Here is a 14,517-nt window from a genome sequence, read left to right on the forward strand (position 1 = left end):
CTTCTGTATCCAGCTTCAGCTATAAATTCCCCACCCGCCAGGACTTGTGGCCGTCTCTCTCTCTTTTTTAATGAGACGGACACCAAGCTTGGTAAATAAAGCCTTTGGAATGAAAACTCTTTGTCTCAGTTCTTGTTAACGACCTGCTCCTCAACAATTCCAGTAGAAAAAGAATAGAAGTCTAATTTCTGAAGAAACGACCTAAAATGTGGGAGAAAACATGGGCTGGAGAAGATGTTGATGTTTAGAGAGAGCTGCAGGGCTAAGACTATCCATTCTTGATGCAAACAGATGCCACAGGCAAAACATATTGAAATTAATCACTTAAGAATGCAAACACCCAAAATTATAATGATGAAGGGATACCCCAAGGTAGAATAATATAAAACAGGGCAACTGAAAACTTCTGAAGGAGATTAGAAGAAACAGGATTATCCACTTTGTTTAATGATGCATTTTCCCCTTGGCCTATAAGCTTTCTGAGGCTTGTGGACATGTCTCTCCTGCTCATTGTTTCATTTCTGGTGTGTAGTCCAATCCTTGGCACATTTATTCATTCAACAAACATTTAATGTGCCTACTATGTGACAGGCACTGTTCTACGTGCTGGGGAATCAGCAGTGAACAAAACAGATAAAAGTCCTTGTTCTATTGGATCTGTTATTCTTCGGGGGGGGGCTAGGTGTGGGGAATAAAGAAAATAATTTATATGGTGAGAAATGCTAAGGGGAAAGTGAGGCAGAGAAGGAGGATTGGGAGGGTTACAAGTGCCCAATAATTAAAAAAATATTTTAAACTACATGGTGTTTTAGGTTGGGATTCCCAGAAGCAGTTGCAGAGATGAGAATATCTGTGCAAGCGATTTATCAGGAATGTGCTATGAGACGACACTGGTAAGAGAGTGGGGAGAGCAGGCAGGAAAAGAGCAAAAGCTGTGTATGGGTGTGATTGCTGCAAGTCTCATGGAGGGCAGCTTTAGCTCCATTTGCAGGGCAAGGAATCTGGGCTTTATATGCCCATAACCTTCTGTCATTAGCCAAAAGTTGCCCAGCAGGATGTAAAGCCTCAGGCACTTGCAGCTTGAGTAGCCAGGGGCAGTCTTCTGAGGAAGAATTGTAGGTCTGGGCATCCTGAAGCCAGTGAAGTGGAGTCTGAGGAGATGTCCTGAGGACAATGTATGCCATAGCCCACCCCTTGAGCTGCGAAGATCTATTCTAACCTCACATTAAATTCTCTCTGTTGTACTCTCCCAGTTTCTTCAGTCTGTTGCTTGATTACAGTTTCCTGGTAAAAGTTTACAAGTGGAGAGCTATACATCCTGCTGCTGCAGTGGTCATGAGGGTATAAATAATATCCTCTGTGCTAGCACTTCTGTTGGTCAGGTGGATTATTCGAGTGAGTGGGGGTGCTTACCAACAGTGTTCCCTGAAAATGGAGTTAAAGAACCCATTCAGATATTGTTAGGTATAAAGTACTTGGAATACTTAGATCTTACTTGAACATTAGAGTCAGAATTCTGGTGTCCAGAGTGAACACAATAGGCAATCTGCCACAATGTTATTCAACAAAGCTAATTTCTGTCTGGTTTGCTCCAGGCTATAACAGGCAACTGTTCCAGATTTTTTGGAATTTCAGCCCACTTTTGGAATCTTCTAAACATAATATTTTAGTTACCTTCACTCAGAGAAAGACCACAGAAATCTTTTGTATATTGTCCCCCCAGGGCAGGTTATTGTTATAGATAGTGGCCTCCAAGAACAGACAACTGGGGCATGGAGAAAAAATTGGAAAGGGGCAGGACTGAAAGTAGGGATACCAATTAGAAGGTTGTTGCAGCTTTCCAGGACAGGAAAGATGGTAGTCTGAACAAAGGGAATGACAGTGGAGACTGAGAAAAAGAGAAAGGTGTGTGAGACATGTAAGAGGTGGAATGAGTAGGACATGGTGATTGATCAGATGTGGGGAGGGAAATACAGTCAAGGCTGATGCCTGGGTTTCTTCTCTGAGTAGCTTGGTGGATGATGGTGACTTTCTCCCTGGAGGAGTCAGGAGCAAGAAGGAAGACAAGAAATTTCTAAGGTAGGTGCTAGCAAACCAAATGGTGCATTTCTCCATTCATTTAACAAATATTTATGAGTGGTTATTACACTCCAGGCACTGTTTAGAGTGAGGGCAGCTGGAGAAGTGTGATTCCAAGTTTGGAGAAATATGGGAGGAAGAATTGTGTCTGGTGACCCAGGAGTCTAGAACAAACAAAGTCTTCTGCTTAATAAATACAATTTAGCTTTAATTGAAAGAAGAGTATTATGGCCATGTCAAAAACATTATTATGGGCCAGCCAAGTGGTGCGTTGGTTAAGAGTTGGCTTGGGATGCCAGCTCTGACCAGCAGGGCCCCGGTTCGGATCCCACATGAGGGCCAGTGATGCTGTGCCCTCTACAGCTAAGATGGTGAACAAAAGCTTGACCTGGAGCTGGGCTGCCGTGAGTCACCAGCAATGGCGTAGGCTGCAGCCCCTGCTGCAGTGGGCTGCCGTGAACCACTGTGAGCAACCGTCCAATGGCTGGCAAGCGACTGCCTCACCCGGGAAGAACGCAATGATAACACCAACATGGGCCAGTGAAGCGACATCCTCCACAATTAAACTGAAGAACAAAAGGACAGCAACTTGTCTGTTCCCCTTCCCTGATGCTGTTCCCCTCCCCCAATTCCCCAATAAAATCTTTTTAAAAATCCATTATTACAGCACTGCTTAACAAGCATATCGAGGAAAAAACAAAAGTCTATCACATCATAACAGCCTTTGGCAAATGTAGAAAGTGAAGGAAAAAGATAAGTGACTTTTTTTTGTTACTCAAATTTTATTTGATTACATAGAGAGAAATAAAAACAAATAAAATTAATGGTTTGGATAAACAAAATTAATAAACCTCTATCAAATACTTCAAGATAAGTGATTTTAGACACTCTGATTTCAACCAAAGTGTTCAGCAGTCCTGGTAAATCTGGCAATACAGGCAAAGAACCCACCATAGGCCAGCAAGAACTCCCGTTCACTAGGTGTGTGTGTCAAAGGCCTGGCTCTATAACTACAGGCTGCTTCCATTCACAAGCAACCCAAGGTACACATGTTCCAAATGGATTCCTGGTTCTCAGAGAGGAGGCCTGGTGAAGGGTCACACTCTTTGCTTTAAGACAAACTTATGGGCTTTGGAGGGCATGGCTGTGGAGGGGAGGAAAATTGTTATTACTAAAAGTCAGGGATTCAGCTCAGTTATCCCTCCCATGCTGTAGAGAGCTAAATGGGTTCCTTCCTGACATCTCTCGCTCACGAGAGCTCTTCAACTAACAACTGTGCTTATCTTCCCAATGGGGATTTCAAATGCATCTTCTCAGAAAGTTGTGTCTTTGGCTTTGAGGCAATGCTCAGTGATGACATTTTCAACTCTCAGATCCTCAGTTCCATAAAGAGGGTCTCTGGCCATGGAAAGATCTGGGTTCATTACTCTGATATGGGCCTGGGAATGTGCACATTTCACACAGATCCTGCAGTTTCCCTGGTCCTGGGTCATCAAACAGTTCAAAGAAGTCTGCTTCTACAAAACAGGGAGGTTTGACGTTAGCTTTGGAGGCAACATTCTGGTACTTTAGGACTTCCACTTTATGCATCTCACTTTGAGTTTCAGCAGAAACCACATTATTCTTCAGAGCAAGGACCCGTTCCTTGGCTATGAATGTAAATGGCTGCGGGACGGTATGGTCCAGGAGAACAGGAAATAGATATGTGCACTGTGCATAGCCACAGCTTTGTTAGAAGCATAGTTAAAGTACCAGCCTTGCCTAAGGACCTGCCCCAATGTAGACTCGGGTTAATAAAACGCTTCCTTTTCTTTCCTCAGGAAATCTCTGTGGTAATGAACTTTTTACCTCCTCAATTCCAAGGATGGTTACAAGCTGCCCAAACTTCAACAGAAGGGGCTTGCTTGTGCCTGTTCTTTTCTCTGCAAAGACCACATACACTTTAATTCTCAGTGGGGATTTGCTTTTTTCCTTTCTGTATATTTGTCTCATTGTCATGGTTTTAATGGGCCCATTTCCCAAGATTGTAACATCAGTGACATGTATGTCCAAATCAGAGGGGATGACAATTTGGATATTACCTGGGCAAGCAAGACTGGGAACAATTAGTATGAGATATTCAAGAATGGAGTTAATCTTAAAAAGAAGCACTGATAAATAAATTAATATTTAATTTGCATGTTACAGCAAGTAGAAGATAATCACAAAATGCAAACTGTTGGAAAATTTCATGGGATGCCAAAATTAAATAATGTACGAGGTCTGACAATTAAGTTCGTGAACTCATCCTAGAAAAAGTACTACTTACCTCGTTGTTGGCCAACTTCCAAGTACTCCCCTTGGGAAGCTATGTACCAATGCCAGCACCTTCAAAGCAATGCCAGTCCACCCTTCAAAGCAATTTTGGAACTCTTTTTTTGGAATGGCCATCAGAGCTGTCGTCATATTACCCTTGATGTCCTGAATGTCATCCAAATGTTTCCCTTTCAATATTTCCTTTATCTTCAGGTAAAGAAAGAAGTCACTGGGGGCCAGATCAGGTGAGCAGGGAGGGTATTCCAATACAGTTAGTTGTTTGCTGGCTAAAAACTCTCTCACAGACAGTGCTGTGTGAGCTGGTGCATTGTTGTGATGCAAGAGCCATGAATTGTTGGCAAAAAGTTCAGGTCATTTTCGTCTAACTTTTTCATGCAGCCTTTTCAGCACTTCCAGATAGTAAACTTTGTTAGCTGTCCAGTTGGTACAAGTTCATACTGAATAATCTCTCTAATATCAAAAAAGGTTAGCAGCATCATTTCAACTCTTGATTTGGACTGACAGAACTTTTTTGGTCGTGGAGAATTGACTGACTTCCATTGTGCACTTTGATGCTTTGTTTCAAAGTCATATTGGTACACTCATGTTTCTTCACCAGTGATAAAACAACCCAAAACATCATCTTGCCTCTCCAAAAGGTCCTGGCAAACTTTGACTCTCCTTTGCTTTTGTTCATCAGCGAGCTCCTTGGGGACCACATACCTTTCTCAGGCCAATATTTTCGGTTAAGATTTTCCTAACTGTTTCTCTATTGATGTTTACTTGGTGTGCTATGCTTTTCACAATCAGCTGATGATTTTGATGCACAATTTGATGCATTTTTGCAATGGTTTTTTTTATCAGTTCTGCTTGTTACTGGCTGCCCTGACCTCTCATCAGAGACACGTTCTCTCCCCTCAGAAAAACGTTTAATACATTTGTACACTGCTGTTTTATTCATGGCATTACCCCCATAAACTTGGACTAACATGTCCCTCATTTCATGTCCACTCTTGCTAAGTTTAACAAGAATTTTAATGTCTCTTCATTGCTCTAATTTAAGCTCAGACATTCTCGCGACGGTACACAAAAACACGCAACAGTAATGAATGCCACTCAGCAAGATACTGCCACACGTCGACATGAATACAGCTGTGAGACACTGATATATCAGGTTATTAAACCTTACCAAGCTGTTTGTACAGTGCTGCCAAAGTAAGCACACCGTGGCAAGTTCACGAATGTAATTGTCAGACCTCGTAGTAATGGGATTATTCAAGCCCTCCTCTGCTGTATTTTTTTAGTGAGTACTAAAAGGTAAGTATTAGAAATAGTAGTCTTTATAAAGGACATAAGGGTTCCAGAGTACACATTCTAGAAAGAACAAGTGTTCTTAGTTGAACAATAATAATGCCTTACATTGAAAAGCTAAAGCTTTTACAGGTGTACTGGTCTCACATTCACGATCTTCATTGATTCTCTATTACCTCTTGAGGCTGTCAGGGGAGCTATTACCTCTCACATTCACGATCTTCATTGATCTTCCATTACCTCTTGAGGCTGTCAGGGGAGCTATTACCATCTCCGTTATATAGACAGGAAAATCAAGGATCAGATGACTCCTGGAGGAATCAAATGGCATATTCAAAATGGGTAATTTGAGGAGAGTTTAATAAAGGGACTATTTTTTTTTAAAGATTTTTATTGGGGAACTGAGGGATGGGAACAGCACTGGGGAATTGGGGGAAGGGGAACAGACAAGTTGCTATCCTTTTGTTCTTCAGTCTAGTTGTGGAGGACGTTGCTTCATTGGTGCAAGTTGGCACCATCATTGCGCTCTTCCCGGGCGAGGTAGATCAGTTGCCGGCCTCTGGATGGCCGCTCACAGCGGCTGCTGGCCGCTCATGCTGGCTGCTGGCCCCACACAGTAGCCCATGGCAACCCACTGCAGCAGAGGCTGCAGCCTACGCCGTCGCCGGCCACTCACTGCAGCCCAGCTCCAGGTTGAGCTGTTGTTCAGCATCATAGCTGTGGAGGGCAGTGTCACTGGTCCGCATATGTGGGATCTGAACCGGGGCCCTCTGCAGTCCCAAGCCAGCTCTTAACCAACGCGCAACTCGGCCGGCCTTAAAGGGATTATTTTTAAATGCATGGGCAGGGTAGGGGGAAAGCAACACCTGGGAGCTGCTACCCTCCTTAAATCTGAAGATGCAAAAGGAGGCAGTTAGCAGATCCCAAAGCAGGTAGCTTTGGGTAAGGGTTGCCTGATAGGCGCTTTGAGTAGAAGGACTCAGCCAACCACAGCAATTTGTTCAGGAATGCATTCCCCAGCTTCTCTCTCCTTAGCCCTCTTCCGTATGGTGGCCTCCCTTTATTGGCTGAAACTAATCAGAAGTCAGACAAGAAAGGCTGGTTGATACTGCCCTCCAAGGTCAGCCCCTGGGGCACAGAATAAGGCAGAGAAAGTGCCAGTGGGGCTGGAATGGAAGACATTCTGCAGAGATGGTTAAGTGATTTGTTTCCTACATAGGAAGGAACAGACACAAGATAAACACTCAGGTCTTAACATTTAGTTAAATGTCTTTCTACTGTACCTTCTGGAGGAGTAAATAAGAGTTAATCAGAGTGTGAATGTGGCAGCAGATATTTCTTTTGCTAAATTCTCTGTGAAGATGAAAATTATGATGTATTGCTAAGATTATGATTTTAAGAGTATATTGACATAGTCATTTAAGCCTCAGGAATTCTAAATGGAAAATGGCTTTAAGCAAGTGATAAAAAGAATGAACATACATAGTACAATAAGCATCTGGCCCATCATCTCTCACTCTTTCTTTTTTAGGCTTCCATTAAAAAATTAAAATGCCAGAATTATTAGAAGAGACTTTAACTCTATGTTATGGCAACAGAGGCAATAATTCTTAGCTGGCTTGCATCTGAAGAATACAGACTGAGCCAGATCCTTAAGTCTTCCTGAGCATATAAGGACTTAATGAGATCAAGGTCAGCTGCTGCAATTCCTACCTCAGTGTAACTGGGGAGGAGAACTTACTCTAAAGTGAAATGTTGGGAATCTGACTAAATTTGATTCATTCCAGAAAACTGAAGTTGAGGACCATTCTTTTCAGAGAGACTCCTATATGTGTTCATGTACTACAAATTACTTTTGGTGCAACTGTTATACCCAAATCAAGCATATTCACTGCCAGTGATTTTTAGGAGTATCTTGACATGGTCATTTAAACTCATAGAGAAGGAAAGATGTTGAGAAGTGAGAATTTTCTTAATAAAACTCAAACAGTATCAATTTAGACATAAAATTCACTTGAGAAAAATATGGGAAATGGAAACAAGTATGGGCTACTGCAGACTGGATCCATGATTTGGGGGAGATGGTTGAGCCCCTGGAAAAACAAACATCAAACGCCAGGTAGAAGGGATGCAGTGGGAAATGAAAAACAGTTTGAGGAGACCTAAATCTCCACGATGGGAAATTGAGGCCTGATGATCAGATCTGCCACTTCCTAGGTGTGACACCTCAGGCAAGTCATTTGATTAATCAAGCCTTTATTCTTATCTGTAAAATGAGAAAAATAGTTTTTGGCTTATCTCACTAGTAGTTGTGAAGATCAAATGAGACCAGGGATATGAGTGCTAAGCATATTGTTTTAAGCTTAAAAAATAAGGTATTATTTTTGATTAACCCAAAACATTTTTCCCCAGAATGTATGGAAATACACACTGCAAATCTGAAATCCCTGAATACCCAGTGTTTATTATTGGTGCAGTTCCAGTGGTGCCCTCAAATAAAACACTTTCTGTGATCATACGAGGTTGGACAATTAAATTCAAGAACTTGTTGCAACAATGTTGCTAACTTTTTTTGATATTATAGAGATTATTCAGTATGAATTTGTACCAATTGGACAAACAGTTAATCAAGTTTACTATTTGGAAGTGCTGAAAAGGCTGCATGAAAAAGTTAGACGAAAATGACCTGAACTTTTTGCCAACAATTCATGGCTCTTGCATCACAACAATGCACCAGCTCACACAGCACTGTCTGTGAGAGAGTTTTTAGCCAGCAAACAACTAACTGTATTGGAATACCCTCCCTGCTCACCTGATCTGGCCCCCAGTGACTTCTTTCTTTACCTGAAGATAAAGGAAATATTGAAAGGGAAACATTTGGATGACATTCAGGACATCAAGGGTAATATGACGACAGCTCTGATGGCCATTCCAAAAAAAGAGTTCCAAAATTGCTTTGAAGGGTGGACTGGCATTGCTTTGAAGGTGCTGGCATTGGTACATAGCTTCCCAAGGGGAGTACTTGGAAGTTGATCACAGTGATATTCAACAACAAGGTTAAGTAGTACTTTTTCTAGGATGAGTTCACGAACTTAATTGTCCAACCTCATATTATAGCAACTGAACACAGGCGGGTGTACAGCCCTTATCCTGAGGTCTCCTTGGAACTGTGGTGCCATTGATGAGTAACTTCTACTCCATTCATTGCTGCTGGCATCATTACCCAAAAGATAGAGCAGAATGAGGATGGCAAATGGACATGAGATATTGAGACTTGGTGGAGTGAGGATTAGGAAGTATTTTGTATCATAGTTAGTTTGAATACAGCTAATAAACACAGACATAACAAATTTATTCAAGGCTTTCACTGGAAACTTCACAATTGAAAATACTAATAGCCTTGTCCTGCCATGAAGCTGAATTCATTTTTTACCAACATTGCTTCCTGGAAGAGATCTTCCAGTCAGCTAAATTTTAAGCCTGCTATAAATTCATGCCTAATATAATATAACATTTCTGTTCTGAAAAGGACAATAAAAGCATTCAGTCAATGAATAGATAGAAAAATGAATTGGAGTTGTATGTTTACATGAAGTACAAATAAAATCATAAAATTAAAGTGTGGTGAGAGACTGTCTTTTATTGCAACATGTATGAAAACGCACCAATAATAAATTTGCTCAAAGGATAAACTATATTTTTGTGCCTAAAGCCCATATGGCTGTCACCTTGAAATGAATATTTATTAAGGGAATAAAATAAAAACATTTTAAATCCACTAAAAGGGTGCATTTAAATATATATGATGACAAAAATATAATAATAGAGGATGAGATGGACTGGATTTTTAAAATACTAGAATAAATCACATTCTTTAGGAAGACTATGTTAAGAATATGTGTTTGGCATCTAATGCACAATGCTCTACAATCAAGATGTGAAGTCAGTGAAGAGGTGACCATTTTTTTTGGAAATTCGAGCTCCATGGCTACTTCTGAAGAACCTCAATCTGTCAATTATCCAGATGCCCAAGTTGGCACATCAGCTAGATGATGTGTTGTAAGTGCTCGATGCAGATGCCTCTGCATGTTTTCTACAGGGCGATGTCCTCAATCACCATGCACATGGCACTGCTCCAAGCCTCTCACCTTATTCACCTTGCATAAGTGTCATCACCAAGAAACAGAGATGCAAAACTAGATGACCACTGAAGTGTTCTGGAGCAAGGGAACTAAGCAAGACTCCTTAGGCAATGCCTTGCTGCCAACCTGATCTTGTGCTTCCTTCTTGGAAGCAGCTTCTTCCTCCTGATGGTGTGGATGGAACATGACTGGTCTTCCTGGCATTCCCGGAACTGGACACTCAGCACGGGCCTCTTCCTTAGAACTTCACATCTTGGCATCTTAGTCTCTTCCTTTGACTCACTTCAAAGCTAATTAAGGACAATTTTTTGTCTTTTCCTGAGCACAATGGATAACTCTGCTGTGGAGATGAGGACCATATTCTGGAAGCAGAAAGGGCTTTTGTGGGTTATGTGCTCCTGTGCAACTGGGATGGAGTGGACCAAATCAGCCATGGTTTCAAATAGAACAGGATCTACAATCAGCTGGAACTTCCCTGCAGAAAACTAGCAGAAAAAAAAATGTTCAATGAGAGACACTTATGAGTATGTGTAGGTAATTTTTTCTTTTAATACAGCTCTCTCCCTCACCTGCTGAATTCCATGCATTCACTAGTGCTCACTGGTTTTCCCTCATAACCATCCCTTCTCCGTAACCTGCCTCCCACCCTAATTCAGGCCTTAGCCTCTCTCCTCCTGCCATGAGATGGTGTCCATGCCTTCAGTCTTATCCCCTTCCCCTAAACTGCCACAAATTGCATGTCATTCTTATGTTCAAAACTTCCAGTAGTTTCTTGTCACCCAGTAGAATCAGGCTTTTGAATCTCTGGTCACCTGGCCTCATTTCCCTCTTTGGCTTTGGCTCCCATACCTCTTGCATCACCAGGTCCCACCCGGATGCACACTCAGCAGTTACCACTTAAACATGCCTCCCTTCCTCACTGCCCACCTCCCTCCCTGCCTAGAACATGCCTTGCCCCTTCCTCAGACTGTCAGAAGTCTCGGAGGCCTGATGAAATCCTGTCCCCTCCAGGAGGGCTTTGACCCAGCAGTCACATTTCTCTGTGCTTGTACATTCATTTCTTCTTCTGTTTAGCTTGTCATTGAAACCTTTAGAGTTTCTAAGAATTACAATTCCTGAACCCAAACCTATGGTCTTAAGAGTAAAGTGTTGAGGCTGCTGCTGTGGATATTCTGAGGGATGTTATCACCCATGAATATGGCTGCATGTAGGGTTCATCAGGGAGCTCCGGAGGGCAGGATGACAGTACCTGGCCACATACTGATCACAAAGTAGCTGCTAATGAGAAGTTGGTAAACCAGGCTCAAAGGGCTGATTTTTAAACATGAAACATTATTGGTAAGTATATTCCTCTCCTTCCTTCAATGGAGAGAGAGAGAGAGAGAGAGAGAGAGAGAGAGAGAGAGAGAGAGAGAGAGAGAGAGAGAATATTGATATATAGCTGCCTCTGGATCTAGCTATAACCATTATTCTTGTCAACATTTTAGTTACATGAGTCAGTAATTCCCCCCCCCCACCTCTGCCACCTTTTTTTCTTTTTGCTAGTTCTGTTCATTTGCCCAGAAAGGAAAAGTGGTTCATGAAACCTTTTCTCTAATATTTTAATTTTCTGTAATGGTGGTACATCATGTCATTAGAGTATTAAGGAAATCAAACAGATACTCATCAGGTAGTCCTCCCAGTAAAGCGGGAAATTCATTTAAATGTATAAATACTTAAAAAAAAAGACATCCATTTACTCACTCCTCAGGTTAACACATGTGTTAACACTCTTGTCATATTCACTTCAGATTATTATTTTTTAAGACATGAAACATTATAACTAAGTATATTCCCCTCCTTCCCCAGAAGAAGTTTCTTCCAGTGAATTCCCTTTCTATCTAAACTATTTTAAATTGGTTTCCTGTCACTTGCAGCTGAATGAGTTTTTGCTAATACATATACCTCTTATTCTGCTTAGAACACATAGCTCCAGAGCTGACAACTGCTTGTATCTCCTTATCTGGTTGTGTCTGACAAGTTGTTGGTGCATGATGAATATTTGGTAACAGGAATGTCGTTTCACCATATACCAAGTCACATGGTCAAAACAACTAAATATTTGGGAGCTCTTACTATATAAAAAACACCAACCAGCTATTTCTAGAGGAAAGATAAGAGTGTCTTTTATGATAGCAGGAGATTTGTTTGTTTGTTTCTTTGATTTTCATAGGTAGGCTTTTTTTCTCTTTGAATTTAAAAAAACAAAAAGCAGGGTTGGCAGGGTGGCTCAGTTGGTTAGAGTGGGAACTCTGAGCAGCAGGGCTGCCGGTTCGATTCCCACATGGGCTAGTGAGCTGCACATGAGCTGAGCTGCCAATGGGTGGCTGGATGGCTCAGTTGGTTAGAACACGTGCTCTTAACAACAAGGTTGCTGGTTTGACTCCTGCATGGGATGGTGGGCTGCACCTCTCCCCCAACCACCACCAATTGAAAGTGGTGACTGGACTTGGAGCTGAGCTTGCGCCCTCCACAACTAAGATTTAAGGACAACTTGACTTGGAGCTGATGGGCCCTGGAAAAACACAATGTTCCCTTCCCCCAATTCCTCAACACTGTTCCCTTCTCCTATTTCCCAATAAAATCTTTTTTTTAAAGCAGTGTTTCTCCCACCAAAAGCACATGCAGCAAAAAAAAAAAAAAGATAAATTGGAGTTAATCAAAATTTAAAATTTTGTGCATCGAAGTGTTGGAAGGGCTGGCCGAGTGGCTCAGTTAGTTAAGAGCTCGCTCAAGAGTGCGAGCTCTGAGCAACAGTGGTTTGAGTCCTGGCCCAAGCTGAGCTGCCGCTGAGCTGCCAACAGGTAGCAGGATGGCTTAGCTAAACAAACAAACAAACAAACAAACAAACAAGCAAACAAAAAACGAAGTGTTGTTGGAGAGTGGGCTCTTCTCTGCGCGAAGTCCAAGTCCTTGGCAACTCGAGCAAAAAATTGAACGAGGTACCGAGGCAAAGTAGTGAAAAAGCAGTTCATTAGAAGAGATAGTACACTTTAAAACAAATAGAAGTGGGCCTGAGCAGTAGATGATGGCTCAAGGGTCCATCATTAGAAGAGAAATTATATTCCAAAGAGTTTGGAGCAGGCCACGCGCAAAGGTGAGGCTCAAAAGGCTCAAAAAGGGAGGAAAGCGGTCCAAAAAAAAAAAAAAGGGAAGTGGTCTAAAAGGCAGACTTCCAAGAACTTGGAGTTTTTCTCTAGAATGGGCTGTTCCCCTTTGGGCATGGGACCACTTGATTGGCACCTGTGATTGACAAGAGATGCTGCGCAGGTGCGAGTGACTGGTCTGATCTAGATGGATATTTTGTGCCCATTTGTTTTCCTGCAGGGGCAAATAATTATAATACAAAGGGGGAGTTTAGGGTGGAGAGGGGAGGTCTCCTGGGTGGGATGTGTAGGAATGCCTGTTTCAAACTGCCTGCCTTGTTTTCCCCTTGAGAGACGTGATCCCCATAAAATCTCTATGGGAAGCTGAGGGACAGGAGGTCTCTTCTTCTGTATCTGCTTCTTGCTGGGCAGGGGTGTAAAGGTGTCCCTGCCTATTGGGGGATTCACGGAACTCTCAACCTATCTGAACTCAGATGAGAGGAAGGGGTCTCAAGATCCGCCTGGAAGACCATGATGGTTTCTTTGTTTGTGACTGGCAATATTGTTGGGGTGCCATCTGTATCCCCAAGACCCATTAATGAGGAAAAATACATTTTAATTAATAAATCTGTTAGCTCTTATGAAATCTGCGGTCATTCAGGAGCAACTGGTCACTCAGGAAGCGTCAGTTGTCTGGGCCCAGAATGGGTTTGGAAAGAATCATTAGGCATACTGGTCTGGGGGATATTGGAAAGTCACAGGCTTTCAAGTAGTTACCTGAAGCAGGGGTAGGAGACTTCTACTGTTTAGGATTCAGAAACTGATTTACAGACAATCAAGAAGCAGGGAGATAGGAGAATTCTATAATTCAGGCTAGGAGTAATCTTTAGTCTAGGATTCACAAACTGATTATAAGAGTAATCAAAGCCAGGAGCTAATAAACTAAGAAACTAAGGAGAAGACTTAACATTTCTATACTTAACATTTCTATAGGAAGGAAGACTTTAAAGTTTTTCAGTGTGGGGGGCCGGCTACTAAGTTGGCCCACAGCAGATGGATACTATCAAGAAAATTAAAAGACAAACCACAGGAGAGAAAATATTTGCAAATCATAGTTCTGACAAGGGATTAATATCCAGAATATATAAAGAACTCTTACAACTCAACAACAAAACCCAAAAAAACCCAATTTAAAAAAAACAAATATTGCTGATACAAAGAACTTGAATAGATGGCAGAAGACAGATTCTGTGCCAACTGACTCCCAGGGTCACACCAAATTTACAAATAATTTATACAACATTCAACCTCGAAGTCCCCTGAACACTTTATTTATTTATTTATTTATTTCACGACATATAGATGTTTATTATTTCAATGAAACTGAGATAAATCCTTTTTATGAATTTGGCAAACTTGTAACAAAAAACATTAATTTCTGTTTTTAAGTTAAAAATTGTCATCTTCTTAAATGAGAGTACATCCTTAATTTCCATTTCACTCATAGCAATTTCTATTTCAATGTTGTTGTTGTTTTTATTGTTAGTTTCAGGTGTACAGAACAA

General features: G+C 41.6%; 2 pseudogenes; one reads left to right on the plus strand and one right to left on the minus strand.

Annotated features, from left to right (window-relative positions):
• LOC109386614 (40S ribosomal protein S26-like) overlaps positions 1–10,031 on the minus strand; it is a 34,690-nt pseudogene extending 24,659 nt beyond the window's left edge.
• Positions 10,032–10,154: 123 nt separating this feature from the next.
• The window catches only part of LOC109386615 (26S protease regulatory subunit 4-like), a 100,432-nt pseudogene continuing 96,069 nt past the window's right edge, over positions 10,155–14,517 (plus strand).

This window comes from Hipposideros armiger, unplaced genomic scaffold, assembly GCF_001890085.2.
Source record: "Hipposideros armiger isolate ML-2016 unplaced genomic scaffold, ASM189008v1 scaffold_136, whole genome shotgun sequence".
In the NCBI taxonomy this organism is placed as follows: domain Eukaryota; kingdom Metazoa; phylum Chordata; class Mammalia; order Chiroptera; family Hipposideridae; genus Hipposideros; species Hipposideros armiger.